The 14,061-nt window shown below is 39.2% G+C and overlaps 1 long non-coding RNA gene across 1 annotated transcript in view; it reads left to right on the top strand.

Moving 5' to 3' along the window:
* The first annotated feature begins 2,994 nt into the window (after positions 1-2,994).
* LOC131523396 (uncharacterized) overlaps positions 2,995-14,061 on the top strand; it is a 39,195-nt gene continuing 28,128 nt past the window's right edge. The window contains exons 1-2 of the long non-coding RNA XR_009266768.1: positions 2,995-3,181; positions 6,597-6,675. This is a non-coding gene — a long non-coding RNA (uncharacterized LOC131523396). The remainder of the gene's footprint in view (positions 3,182-6,596; positions 6,676-14,061) is intronic.

The raw sequence follows: 14,061 nt of genomic DNA, 5'->3' as shown, positions 1-14,061 counted from the left end.
TTAAAACCCATATAAGTTAATGCCGGCTAAAGACTTGGAACTTTTCTTGCGAAAAAAATCAGCATCACAGTGGCCTCTATCTCTAGTAAATGATCAAGCTGGTCTTGCAGCGCACAACACTAACCGATTCAAAGAGCGATTTCACTACACTACTGAGGATCTGACCTGCTAATTAGTAACAAAAGTAATGCACGACCACAACAAGCAAATTACTAAACACACAGCCATGATCTGTGACATGCTGTATATAGCATGCGTGCCTTGGTAGTGCCAAACATATGGACACAAATCATGCACTGGATTTCATATATCATCAGGGTGCTCGTAGTTATCAATTCACATTTGTTGCATAAGAAATAAAAACATGCGTAATTCTGTAATTTTCTCAGCCACGCTTTCAAAAACACTTAGTGTGAATATACAAGCATTTATTTCCATGGGAACGGGTTTTGAGCGCAACCTCCTGACCTGTTTCCCCCCACTTCCTGACTGGCTGAAGATCCAGCAGACTGACACAGGAACTCAAGGGGGAGGCGGGTTCAGACTAGCACAAATAGACACCTGACCTATTAACAGTTCATTAAGGAGATTTAAATGATTTTGCCACTTTTACTACTGACCTCCTGGGACCTTCCTCAAAGTTGTTTCCTGCTTGTGGAGGTTGTAAGCATTGTGCACTTCTGAGAAGCCCTGCCCATCCTAATGAGCTGCATTGTTTCCCTCCTGAGGAGGCCTGTGCGGAGGCTTAGGGCATTACAGACTGGCTCCTCATGTGTGGTGCCAACGCGTTGATCATCTTTCTATCAAGCATGTTTCTTCTATGGTTGGACAAAGTAAAATACACATCGTTTTCTCAAACCCTCAGATTTGACGCAGCCACAACATAACGATGCTCTGTGTAGCAGTAGGAGGATTCATTTAATCCATAGTGAAAGAGGTTTCTATTTCCGTTCAGTTCCTGTTGTAACAATATATTTCCAGCTCATTAGCATGAAATTAAATCTCTCATTAACAACTGTAAAGAGTATGGTCCTTAAATTTGTTTTCGTAATCAAGTAAATCCAAGTTACAGCTTGTATTCCTCACCCTTGTCCTCTATGTCCACTCACTCTCAATTAAGTGTATTTAGTTGCCTCACATTTGAGAGGAAAGGCTGCCTTGTTGCCAAATGAGACTGCGCACGTGTCCCGTTCTCTCTCAGCTCTGCAGTTAGTCATGGTTTACTCTCCAGTCTAGCACTTAAGAGATCATTAGCATGTGTAACTTCCACCGATGAGGACACCGCCAAACGCGCCTGGGTACATGATGCAACCGAGCGCCTCATGAATAAAACTGAAAGAGGCAATGAGCCTCCATTCACTCTTTCAAAACCGCAAGGCCCTATAAGATGTCATGGAAAGGCAACGAGTGTGTAGATTTACCTAGAGATTCGTAATAACACAATATAAGGAATGCCTGGTAAGGGTAATATAACGGATGAATTTCAAGCCGTTGAGCCGTAAAGCACCCAGCCTCCCCAGATAAGCAAGGGAGATCAAAGCAAATGAAAGTCCAATAATTCAAGCCTTCCAGAATGTATGAAGACATGAGGTGAATTTGTGTCTGGGGGCCTCAATCAAAGCAAAGACACACCACTGAGCATTCACTTCCCGAGCTGAATTCAGGTTGTTTCAGTCCTACAGAGTGCTGTTTTAAGCAATAAGGTTGTTGTCATTGTCATACTGAGCTCCAACACACAAAGATCATCCGGTAGAGGGGTGAAATCAATGATTTCCCCAATCTAAGAAGTGAATGCAGGAGAGTAGAAAAGGATCGCTGGCCGTTTGACCTTCTCTGTGTATTAAACAAACACCAGATGGTAGACATTCAGCGAGTCCATTATCTGAAGGCCTGGTGTGTTGTTCCTGCTGCTTAGTCCCACAGAGTCCCACTCCATGGCTGCCATTGAACTGCATGCATGGCAGCAACTCTATCTAAGACCATGAATACCTGAAGCCCCATTCAAACCCATCTCCAGAACCAAGTTCTGATGATAAGCATGGTCTGTTCAGGTGACTATGGAACTTGGATGTGGATTAAATAACTTTTCAAAGTGCTTTAAATCATCCTGCAAATTACATATATGCTGGCTGAATGACCTAAAACATCTTGAGAAGCATTCTTCATAAACCTACATCAGACCCCTGGGTATATGATTCCTTAAAATACTTCTAAGTAACTAGACATGATATGTCATTTCAAAGAAAATATGTAGGGACAGGAATGGAAGAGTCTGAAGAGGCTAAGCTGAATTGGGGAGAAAACATGCTGGGCCACCATTGTAATGGCCCAAATGTAGATGGAATGCCCAGTGTGGAAATGAGAATACAGGCCACAATGGTACAGCAGGGTGCTGATGTGTGTGCTGAAGCAGACGCTTGACGAGGAAGTCATAGCTGGAATCAGACACAGGAGCTCATTCAGAAAGCACTTGTGAAAAGGGTGCAGACGTAAAGGCAAGCTATGCAGCCATACGAATGTCTGAGGCTCAGCTTGCTTTTGGATTCAAAGCTTATGCTCGCAGTTGAAAAAAAATGTCTTGATGTTCTAACTTGTAATACCTAGTTTTTAAAATGTATTTATTTATGTTACACAATGGTTTCTAATTGCTGCCATATTTAGATATCGTGGGAGGATACACAGAGGAAAGCATAGTTGGCACTAAGTTGTTGTTGGTAGTATAGTTGGGCATTATTTTCATTTTGAAGTTTGTTTTTATAGACATGTATAGGCTAAAACAAAATATTACGTCATGGAAAGCAGGGCTGGCTTTTTAAACATTTTAATATTTTACGAATAAAAATTGTGTGTTAAAAATGTAAAAATAAATCAATTAATTAGAAAAAACGTTGTTTTTTAAAAAAAAACTAAATATTTAATAATTTACAATGACGCGTATCTACATTCTACAATGAGGAAGTAAATTTTCGTACCTTCAGATTAAATGAAGCTGGAAGTACAAAATGATTTTGCTGTTCACACTGTACGGGATATTCCGTTGAAAAGCGAAATTGTACATAGTAGGCTAGTCTAGATGTGCATTTTTATAAACTTAAGTGCTTTAGACTTGACGGTTGACGCGCCATTTCAAAACGCGGCTCAATGTCACGAGACGCCGAACTGCAACAGCGACGCCAAACAGGTAAACGAGCGAACTAACGATTAGAAGAAGATAACGAACACACACGAGATGATTTCCTCATTGATTTCATCATCTTCCTTTGTGTGTGTGTTTTTCTAAAGATAAATAAATAAATAAAATATGTAATTAATAGAGATAAATAGGGTTTATAAATAGTCAGTATCATGTAATTATTTCATTACCATCTTTAATAATAATATTTATTAGACTTCGAACTGCAAAGACGTCAAACAGGTAAACGAACTAAGGATTAAAAAATAGCGCACACAGACGACATAATTTCCTCTTTTTTTTATCATCTACCCATGTGTGTTTTTATTGCTATATTTATTTAACGGAGATAAATACGATTAATTAGCATATCATGTAATTAATTCGATTACAATATTTAATAATTTAACAATTATTAGACCCCGAACTGCAGTAGTGACGCCTAACAGATAATTTAAGGAATTAACGATAAAAAAGTGGGGAAAAAAGCCCGCGAAATTATTTACTCATTCGTTTCATCATCTTCGAGTGAACAAACAAACAAACAAATGAATAAGATTACAATTTTTAGGCCTAATAATTTAAAAAATGGGCTGTTTATATAATTAGCTTATTTAATACTTGGCTTAGTGACAGGTGCCACCTACATGGAAAAATACTATAGTAATTTATAGTAAATACTATAGTGTTTTTGAACCATACTATAGTTAAGTGTAATATACTGTATATTATATAGTATTTACAATATTTTGTTAATGAATGCTACGGCATACTATAGTATTAACTAGTGAACTAATAAACTGTAATAAATAGCTACTGTAGTATAGGCTACTTTAGTTTTTACTAGAGTAAACTGTTGTAGTATAAAATATAGTTGTAGAAAACTTAGTACAGAATTAATGTAATTTGTTTATATTACTATAGTTGTTATATTACCACAGCAACTATAGAATTACCACAACAAATTAATTCAAGTACTTTACTATAGTATGTTTCAAAAACACCATAGTAGCCTATTTACTATAAATTACTATAGTATTTTTTCATGTAGCAAGGCTCATTTAAGTATACAGAATTTGACAATATAGAGGTTGATTGTAGGTTTGTAGTTATGTAGATTTTTGTCATCAAGTTGATTAGCTGTAACTGGCAGACATAAAACCAATAATTTTTTGTTCCCATGCCGTCATGCTGAGCAATAACAAGAATAACTAGTCAAAGTCTAGACAGCATTTTATTTGTCATTTGAAGAAGTTCTTCCCTTTTTAGTAAATGTGCACTGACCTCTCCAGGTGGCTTTGGGTGTTTGTTGCTTTTTGATTATAATGCAGGAATGCTGGACACTTGAAATGGCATAGTGGTAATTACAGTCATCTAATTACACAGTGTCTGATGCCTGCCTGCCTTCAAGAGGTTAGTGCAGTGAGTCCACTGACCCGTCAACTGTTTGCAACTGCAGCCAGAACCGAAGCTGTTTTTGGAATGTGCTGAACTGCAGCGTGTAAAAGAATGATATATTTTTATATACAGTAGCTATAAGTCGGTGACAGCTGAGACAACTCTATAGACTGTGTTTATTGGTAACACAATGTAGAATGCAGCTGGCTTCAGCAGAAAACTATGTGTTGTCTAAGTGACGCTCATCTGAGAATTTGTTTAACCAAAAATACAGAAGTTCCATTTGACAGGTTTTTACAGTGAAATTTCAATGCATGAAGAAAACAAGCGTTGACATGCCTACACAAGTGTAACAATAAGTAGCAATGCTAACACTTATGTCTTTATGTAGATGTTGGAGAATTATGCCTGATTTTAACATGACATGGTTTCATTACTAAGCTTATTGAAATGTTACAACCGCTAAGGAACTGCACACAATATACAGTTAAAAAAAAAAAAAAAAAAAAAAGTAAATACATTTTAAGTGTTAAAAAACTCTCACTGTGGTCTCATCATGTCCCTATCGAAATAAAACTGGTCAAAATGACATGTCTTTAAAATGCATTTTATATTGCTGAATCTAATAAATATTTTAAATCTATTACATTTTTATTTTAAACATTATTGGTATTATGCATCATTCTGATGGTGAAAAATAGCCTCAAGATTTAGGCAGTCACAGTGCCTGAATCAAGAGTGAAGAAAATCCTCTCCATGTCTCTCAGGTTTCTCCGTTTGGGGTTTGTCCATCAACAGAGGCCAATTAGACTGGGCCTGACCAGTCTCTATTAAAACAGAAAGTGTTTACATCAGTTTGGCCAGTGTTTGCACTTGAAGATACTGAGAACCAAACATAACAGCAACATAGATACCCTCTATTATGTCCACAAGTGAAGAGCGAGTCCAAAATGTGGTACATGCTGCAGTGTAATGACTGTGAAGTACCACACAGAGCATTTTTGTGTTGGTGAGTTAACGGCTTTTCAGCTTTATTAGGTTGGGAATTTCACCTTCTTTTTTCCTCAGTAACACTTAGATGGGTTGTTGATTTTCTTTATTTTTAAATTTTTTTTCTTTCTTTCTTTCTTTCTTTTTTTTTTTTTGTGGTTGCTAGCCCTATTCCTCGGTTAGTAAAAAAATACTCATTCTTGAAATTTACAAAATGTATCTGTTGGCAACTACCGTGGCAAATGTTTTTTGTGCCGTTTCAATGAAGAAAAGCAGCACCTGTGGGATGTACATTTTTCTATTAATTACACATAACATTCGAACACATTGACATCACCGAGGTCTCCAAGCTTGGTGGGTGGCCAATATGAGAAATCATGGTCCTAAACTTCTCTGCTTCTGGTTTCCTTCTCGGTAGTTGTGTGCATATATAATTGAGACCATTGAAGTACATTGCAGGTCCATCTGCTTGGCAGAGAAGTGAATACTAAACCATCTGGGCCTCTACATGCGCCAGAAAAGGGATATGGATAGGTATTGTCTGAGATAGAGCACCTCAGGGGGTACGTTATTCCACAAGGAACACACACACACACACAACGAGACACACAAACACACACGCACACATTCACAACGATCCATACTGCTCCTTAAAGACAGTAATACTAGCATGCGAAATCTGCTGTTGTTGAACTCCAGATGGAGTGAAATAATTCTGAGTCCCATCACCTCGAGTGATTAGTAAACTCTGATATCAAAGCAAATGATCATCAGTATCCCACTCGGTTAGTACACACAGCCACTGTGCAGCATAACGTTTGCTCTCAGCCCTTACATTCACAGAATCAACCGTGAATACATAAATGATAACAGACATTCTGTTCCTGCCATCAGTTGGTAAAATGGAGTGCCATGTTGAAATGTTTTCTGCTCGTAAGTCGCCCACCAGCTCTGGGGAGACACACACATGCTCGCATTAAGGGCTTCGGTTGTGGTCAACACAGCGACTAATTTAACGAATTCTTTATTTTCTTAGGGATACGTGAGACGTTTTGGCAAGGCTGGAGGACTTGAAGAAGCGCAAGGCTGCTGCGCAGAAGGGGATGCTCGCCGAGGTTTGTTTATTCGCAGGATTATACGCATTAAGCATCAGTCTTTTGGGTTAGCCTTCATCCGCTTGGAAACGGATCGTTTTCTTAACCTCCGAGCGACTCTCTGTTCCTCCGTCGCAGCAGTGCCAATTCTGAAAACCGATCGTAGTTTTGACATGATGCTGAACTGCTCTCCTGCGGCCCAGGATACATCTGTAAACATTGGCTAAATGAAGCCGGTGGGGTTCTCACAATGAAACACCCCCCGCTCCCACCCCCCCGATGGCCCTTCCATCCATTTCTGAGGGACTTCAGATATCCAATGGATGTGCTAAAAACCCCGCTGTGTCTGGTCCTTTAGCAGCGGACCTGTCACAAAGCCTCACACCTCGTGGCCGGCTCAGCGGCCCGTCTCTGGCTCCCATCTCTGACATCTGCTCAGGGTTGGGGTTTCATTCAAGAGGGGGGCAGAGGGAGTCAATCTGCTCTTTTAAAAGAGCCTCACAGTGCCCTGGGTGCTGATGGGGAGGAATGAAGAATCTGCACCATTTCTCTTGCTGGCACCACTGGTGTGCTATTCTCCATCCCTTCCCCATCAACGCCACCACAACTCAAAGCCGTCTTTCATATCCTCCCACGGCTCCAGATTGACAGGCATCAGACAGTTCAGGTGATGAGGAGGAGAGGGTGTGAATGGAGATAGAGAGGTGCCATGTTTGAACACTTCCTAAAGAAGCACGCCCGATACTCGGCAAAAAAAAGGCCCCGCGCTTCCAGCCCTTTTTGGCAAGTCGACCACAGTGACTATTTGAAGACTTGACAGATTGTGCTGATGTGTTTATTTAGTTGAGCAAATGCGGACTGGAGCTGTTTTCAAGCTTTATTTATGTTGCGTATTAACTCGGTCACCAACAGAAATGAGGCAACATCAATCATCCACTTGATGGGAAGAACACCGAAACATTTATTTTAGATAGCGGCATCTGTACACTTTCCCAAGTGGATGGAAAAGAAATGATCTGCACCGTTGTATATCACTACATAGACACTGAATAATATCTTGTGATTTCTAAGGAATGCATGCGACATTTAATTTGTTTTTATAAAAAAATTATACAGCTTTAGAAATATTTAACTGATAGTTTACCCAAAAACAGAATATTCTGTCGACAACATTAACAGACACTTCTTTTCATGTTCCAAAGAAGAAAGAAAGTCATACAGGTTTGACAGAATTGCAGAATTTGAATTTTTTGGTAAACTATCCCTTTAAATAAAAGAAAAAAACAACAACAACATGTTCATAGAAATAGGATATATGATAAATGGTGCACTATAGCTATGATGTATGATGTAGCATGTAGTCATTAATCATTAAACATTTGGATGTATTTAAAACGCATTGATTAAATGGCTCCAGTGACAGGCTTTGCCACTGTGTCACGGTGAGTGGAGAAGCACAGACACAGAGCTGAGGATTGTTTCACCATGTAATTCCAGTCTCTGTAACTACTTTACCACCTGAACACAAGTGGCATTCTTCTCCTAGATAAAAATCACCTCGGCGCATTTGTAGGACATGTAGCCACTTACTGCTTGTAAAGATTAAGCCTTGGAGCATGACTTTTAAAGGTGGCGGCTATTATCACTCCGTGTATCCGACCGGGAAGGAGATGGGCTGCAAATGAATATTGTCCAGGAGATTTTAACATGAATGAAAGTGTGTTTGTAATCTAAGTGCATGTGTATTCATTCGTTAGACTAACGGTGTTGGAAATGTAATACTGCAGGCTGCACAGAGCAGGTTTGATTGGACAAGCTGTGATTTAGAGCAAGTCTCAGGGCTTAAGCAAGACTCTTTTCTGTGGGGGAGAGGTTGAGGGTGCCACACGCAAAAGCTGAAGAACTCATATAACCAGAAAAATCCATTAGATAAAGCTATTTCACTGGCTGATTATTCGCTAGATAAAATTATTTCAGTAATAAATGCTTACAGCAGGAGCCAAAGCTAATAACCACATCCATTTTAGTCCTCATTTTACTGGTTAGAACAAAAGGGCATATTGAATTAAGGCATAAATTCACACAGATTAGTTGAGAGAATATGGCAGTGGGTAATTATTAGGACCTTATTTTACAGTTCTAAAAATGTTATTTACTATGCGATTGAATAAATGGTTATTAAGCAATCAATTTCCAATTGATTGGAGGTTATTAGAAAACATAGAGCCTCAACAAAGAGTCGTAATATTCTTTTTTCTTTTTTTTGTCAGTCAGTAGACTGATCATGCTGGGATTTCCAATTGAACTGTCAATTCACCTAGCCCAGTACCATGAGCTTTACCACTTTCTGGTTGTTAATGTAATCTAAATATACATTAATTGCCATGTGATTTTGACAGAATGTGACTGATATTTCTCAAAAAAAAGAAAAGAAAAAAAAGAGCCGACGATAACTGATTAGTCCAAGGGAAATTAACTCTTATGGGTTGAAGGATTCATACAGTCACGAAGGGAAACCGAGTTTCAATTGTTGTGACATTTGTTGCTTTAAATACAAAGACTGTATTGCTGTGTGTCTATCATCAATGATTTGACTTTACACATAGAAATCCTTTGGTAAAAGTAATAACCAAGACAAAAGAGCAAAACGAAGACATAAAAATATTTTTTAAACCTAACGCAAATTTGTCTAGTATTTGCACAAATCTATATGGAGCAACAGCAGAATCTAGAAATATTTTTAATTGAGAGTATCAATAGCATTTTTTTTTCTGCTTCTTCAAAGCTTCATTAATTTGCAGATTCAAATGTATCCATAGAGAACTTAAAGCTATATAATATTTTAAGATTTTAAAATTACCATATGCCATCAGTGGCAGATTAATATGTGATATATCAAAGTTATTTTTTCTAATAAGACAATTTTGTGTAATTATTGTTTTTCACATCAGTAGCTCTGTCTTATTTTACATTTCAAAATATTTTCATTATTTTATTGGCTGCCAGCATCACGATTTTGGCTGGAAAGCTTTTGTTTTGAATTAAGACATTTTCACAGTCACAGCAACGGCATTGCATTGAGACATAATTGTCTGTTGAATGTTTCTCAGATTGTGTCCAAACTCGTGTTAGATCTCAGAACAAACAGACAAAGCCTAGTATCACAGACAAAGCCTGATATGTGTAGTTTCAACAGAACTGATGGCAAAAGTATTCCAAGCGTGAATATTTGGCTTCATTTTGTCATGTTAATTTTTTATAATAGTTTACAGAGACTCAGTTGGAAACATTTATTCATGAATGTCAAAAAAAGTAATAAAATGAACATACTTCATTAAAAAGGGTATTAAATGGCATTAATCAAATTTCACCTCTGAAGCCGCTAGCTTTGAATTTTTCACCATGCTAGCAGTTTTGTGTTTCATTCTGCAACTCCATCAACTGTTAAGGTGTGAGACAAATAACAATACCACCCTCTGGACTGTGATTTTTTGAAGACTGGAGGTGATATAATGAATCACTTTCCATTAGCGAGGTTTCACACACATCACAATTATTATAAAGACTCACAGTTTATTTTCAATGAAGGTGACATGATTTGCTAGCTTCTGATATCTATATGCTAATGTAGATTTGATGTATATATGCTAATATCTGTGTGGTGGTTTACACAGCTTTCCATATTTAGAAAGTATTTTGAAGAGTATGTCCAATTATAGATGCCAAATAGCATGATTTACATATTTAGCCCTTATCACATTAGGGGCAGACACATGTGATGCCTAGTGTTGGCTGACTGAGTGGGCTATGGAACCATTGCCCTCTAGAGGCCAATTGTCACCTAATATATCCCACTCTCATCAGTGCTTGACCATGTACCCACACCTGTTTGTGTGTGCGAAATAAAAGTATAATATTTCTTTTCACTGATAATGGTCGCAGAAAGTGGGTATTTTATAGCGCCAAAACTTTTATCAGTCAGTATATCAAACCACATTCAAAAGTGAATGTAAAGAACTGCAGCACAAGCTATTATGTAGCTGAATATAAAATCATCACACTTTAGGGACACACAGTGCCAGTAGAATAAAAATATCCGTGATTAAAGTGTTGTTTGTGCTACTGATTCGTGCGCAATTTGTTCCAAAATTCTCAATTCAAGCACCCTTGTCAGAACGGGTTTTTCTTTGGCTACTTCTGGTTATACTAAGTATATTGGAGTGTATTCTCTTCTGGACCATATTTATAATTCAATAAACATGTTTGTAGCATGTAAGTTCTACTGAAGCACGAATAAAAGGTTATGATTGATGCCGTGACACTTTTTTTTTTTTTTTCTCCACCGCAACCTGCCTCGTTACAGATTACAGAAGATAATGGGCAGCAGGACAGGAAGGGGAAGAACAAAACGGGGTCTGCGTTTAATTAACTGCGCCTCCTTTGCGATTCGCCACCGCGAATTTGCCTTGTTTTATGAAGAGAGATCCTGTTTTTTTAATTCGTCCCCCTTTGTTTCTCAGACAGGGAACGGATCTGGCTCTTTGGGACATTAAATAGAGAGCTAATTCAAGTGGAGGGGCTCTTTCTCTGGTGCTCTGCTCACATAGCTGGGCTGGGCTCACTGGGCCCTTTTGTGTGCTGCCCCTCACCGCATGTGTCCTCACTCTCCCGGCTGGTCAGATTTTTTTGTCTCCGCTGGATAATCAGCTTGGAACGGTCGAGTCAGATGTGGTGGGAACTGGGCCTGCTTGAGGCTCCTCTCTGAAGGTGTTTGTTGTTAAATAGAACAATTCGTCTGTCTCTTTAGAAAGCCTGACAAAAGCAAATACTCCCTGCTGAAAATTTTCTTAGCCCATCACACAAAGGCTCAAGTTTGTTTAAGAAATTGCTGCTAAAGAAAGCGTCAACCCATTAAGGTAATTATATGGAACCTGTGTCCTATAAAGGCTTAATTGATGTTAATGTTTGTCTAATTGGGGATTCAGGGAGAGCAAAGGACTAAAGGTCTTCATAGCACTTTCAGGCGAGCCTCTGAAAAGGGTCCTTCTGGTTTTCACACTTCCCACAATGGCTGCCCGTCTTTCTCACATTACTGCCTGTTTTCAGCTCCTTCCAGCATTCTGCAGCACTACTTAGAGCACAAAATAAGGGTGAAGAGCCATTGTCTGGTGCAAGCACTTCTCAAAGAGTGTTCCTGACAGGGATTGTTAGAGGACTCATGTTGAAGACAAGGGGGAGTGAGGGTGAAAGCCACTGTCATGCACTCTTGTCATGTCTCCGGTGTGCGGCAATGGGGCTCCTAATTGCTGCATCTGTTTTTTCATAGCGCCGATTCATTTAAACAAATACTTTAGTCAGCACCTCCTGTTCCTACACTGAGCCCGAGTTATCCATTGTGAGCGTCAATGCATTTGCATGTGTTTGTGTGTGCAATCGAGGGGAAGTATTTGTTTAAATAGTACATTTTCCTTGTACATCTTTTAATAGCAGACTCCGTCGCTTGGGCTCCCGCGCGATCCCCCCGCTGACGTGAGCGAGACGCGCGTTTCGTCGCCTCGGAGACGCCCCAGGTTTTCGCCACCAAACTCGACGGAAACAATGCTGGTAGATGGGCGAAAACAAACATGGTGTTTCCCTTCCCTTAACGCTTAACTGATCTGTCTTTAAAACACTCATGAGGCTCCGTTCGAAACTCTTCAAATATTTCACTTGGCTCTAATTGCCAAGGTCGGAGTTAACAATCAATGCCATTTCCACACATACAAGTTAAAATAGGGGCAGTGGTGAATGGCAAACTGATTGTAGCGCTGTCAGCCTCCTGCATGGGCTCTTTCTGCAGATGGGGAGTGAGAGGGATGGAGGGGGAGCGGCAAAGGCACTTCATTTAACTTGCACCAAGCTGATTGGAGTGGAGAAGGCAATTCAAATCTTGAGTGTAGTTCCCATTGCAATGCCTTTCCCCCAATCTCACCCCGTTTCCGCAGGCCTCCTGTCAGTCAAAAAAGCACACAAGGCAACCTTGGCAGATCTCTCGATGGTGCCCTCCATCTCTACACAATAGCGCAGTGAAAGACCTGGCCTCCGCAAGACCCCTGAGTACAGAGTCTGTATGAAGTCAGTAAAATTAATGTCATGCCATAACGCAATATGCTAAATGGAACTCTGAATGAAAGTTAGGAAGAAGCTTGTTCCAAAAGATAAAGGCTGCTTATCTCAACCATTCAAATGGCCGATTCTACCGGTATGTCTATGCTCCATTTTTATAAATGAAAGAATTCCCTCTATAATAACAAGTCAAATCTGTTTTTGTTTTTTTAAATCACGTTTTATTTGTGCATGTGCTCATAAATATCCAGATTGTTCAAAAATTGAATTGTCACTATCAAGAAATGTCATGCTGTTTCTTTTTATCAATAGTTTGATGACTATTCATGCATATGAGCTCTTCAATAGCCCATAAAAACATTGCATGCTGCACTGTGACACACGCACAAAATTAAGCGATTAAAATCCAGATTATTTAAGAAAAAATGTCATGTCAATCACAATATTTAGTTGGGACGATTATCTGAAAACCTCCACATTTATTTTTATAATTAGTCTTACAAGTAGAAGTCATGGCCAGCGCATTCTTGAAGTCCCTCTATACAAACAAAAAGTCAAAGCTGTTTCTTTTTTTTTCACTCTCGACGACTACTTGTACGTCAACTCCCTCAGTTGGCCATCAATGCATTGCTGCGCTGCAGTGAAATGGACACACGCACAATTAAAATTCAGATCATAAGAACACATCTCTATCATAATGCCATGCCTTCCGGGAGTAACTCAATCACTGTATTTTGTTGGGACAATTATCTGAAAACCTTGTCGACAAAGTGTCGCATTACTCATCAAAGTACTTTATGGGTGAATAATGACCACAGGTTGCGACCTCCGACCCCGCTAGACGACCTCTAGAGATACACACGAGTCAATTTCACAAAGGTTTGCTGCCACGCTATTCCCTAGCCCTGCTGCTTCAGAGCAGAAATTTGACTCCACAGCCATAATCACTTTAGTACTGTTTTTGCTCTTGGTAAGTGGACAAAATATTTGGATGATCTTAAGCAAGCACAATAATTGAATATGTGATTTGGTGGTAGCAGGTGTTTGGAATCTTGAGCTTGTCTTTACATAATGAAGCATTCTGTAAACAAAAGCAAGTTGTTATGTTGCTTCGGCATGCTGGGGATATACTCAAATGAAACAACTAATTTTCTTGATAGCATACTGTAATCATGCTGTTCCTCTACCACGCACTGTGCTGAGTGGTGTGATGCCTATTAATTCATTCTTCCTCTCTCCGGTGGGAGAAAGAGCCCTCCCCTCCTCTAGTAAACTGCTATTATTCATTACACCTCTATAAGT

The sequence above is a fragment of the Onychostoma macrolepis genome, chromosome 17 (genome assembly GCF_012432095.1).
Source record: "Onychostoma macrolepis isolate SWU-2019 chromosome 17, ASM1243209v1, whole genome shotgun sequence".
Lineage (NCBI taxonomy): Eukaryota > Metazoa > Chordata > Actinopteri > Cypriniformes > Cyprinidae > Onychostoma > Onychostoma macrolepis.
The sequence above is the reverse complement of the archived record's forward strand: the minus strand, read 5'-3'. Positions and strand labels throughout refer to the sequence as shown.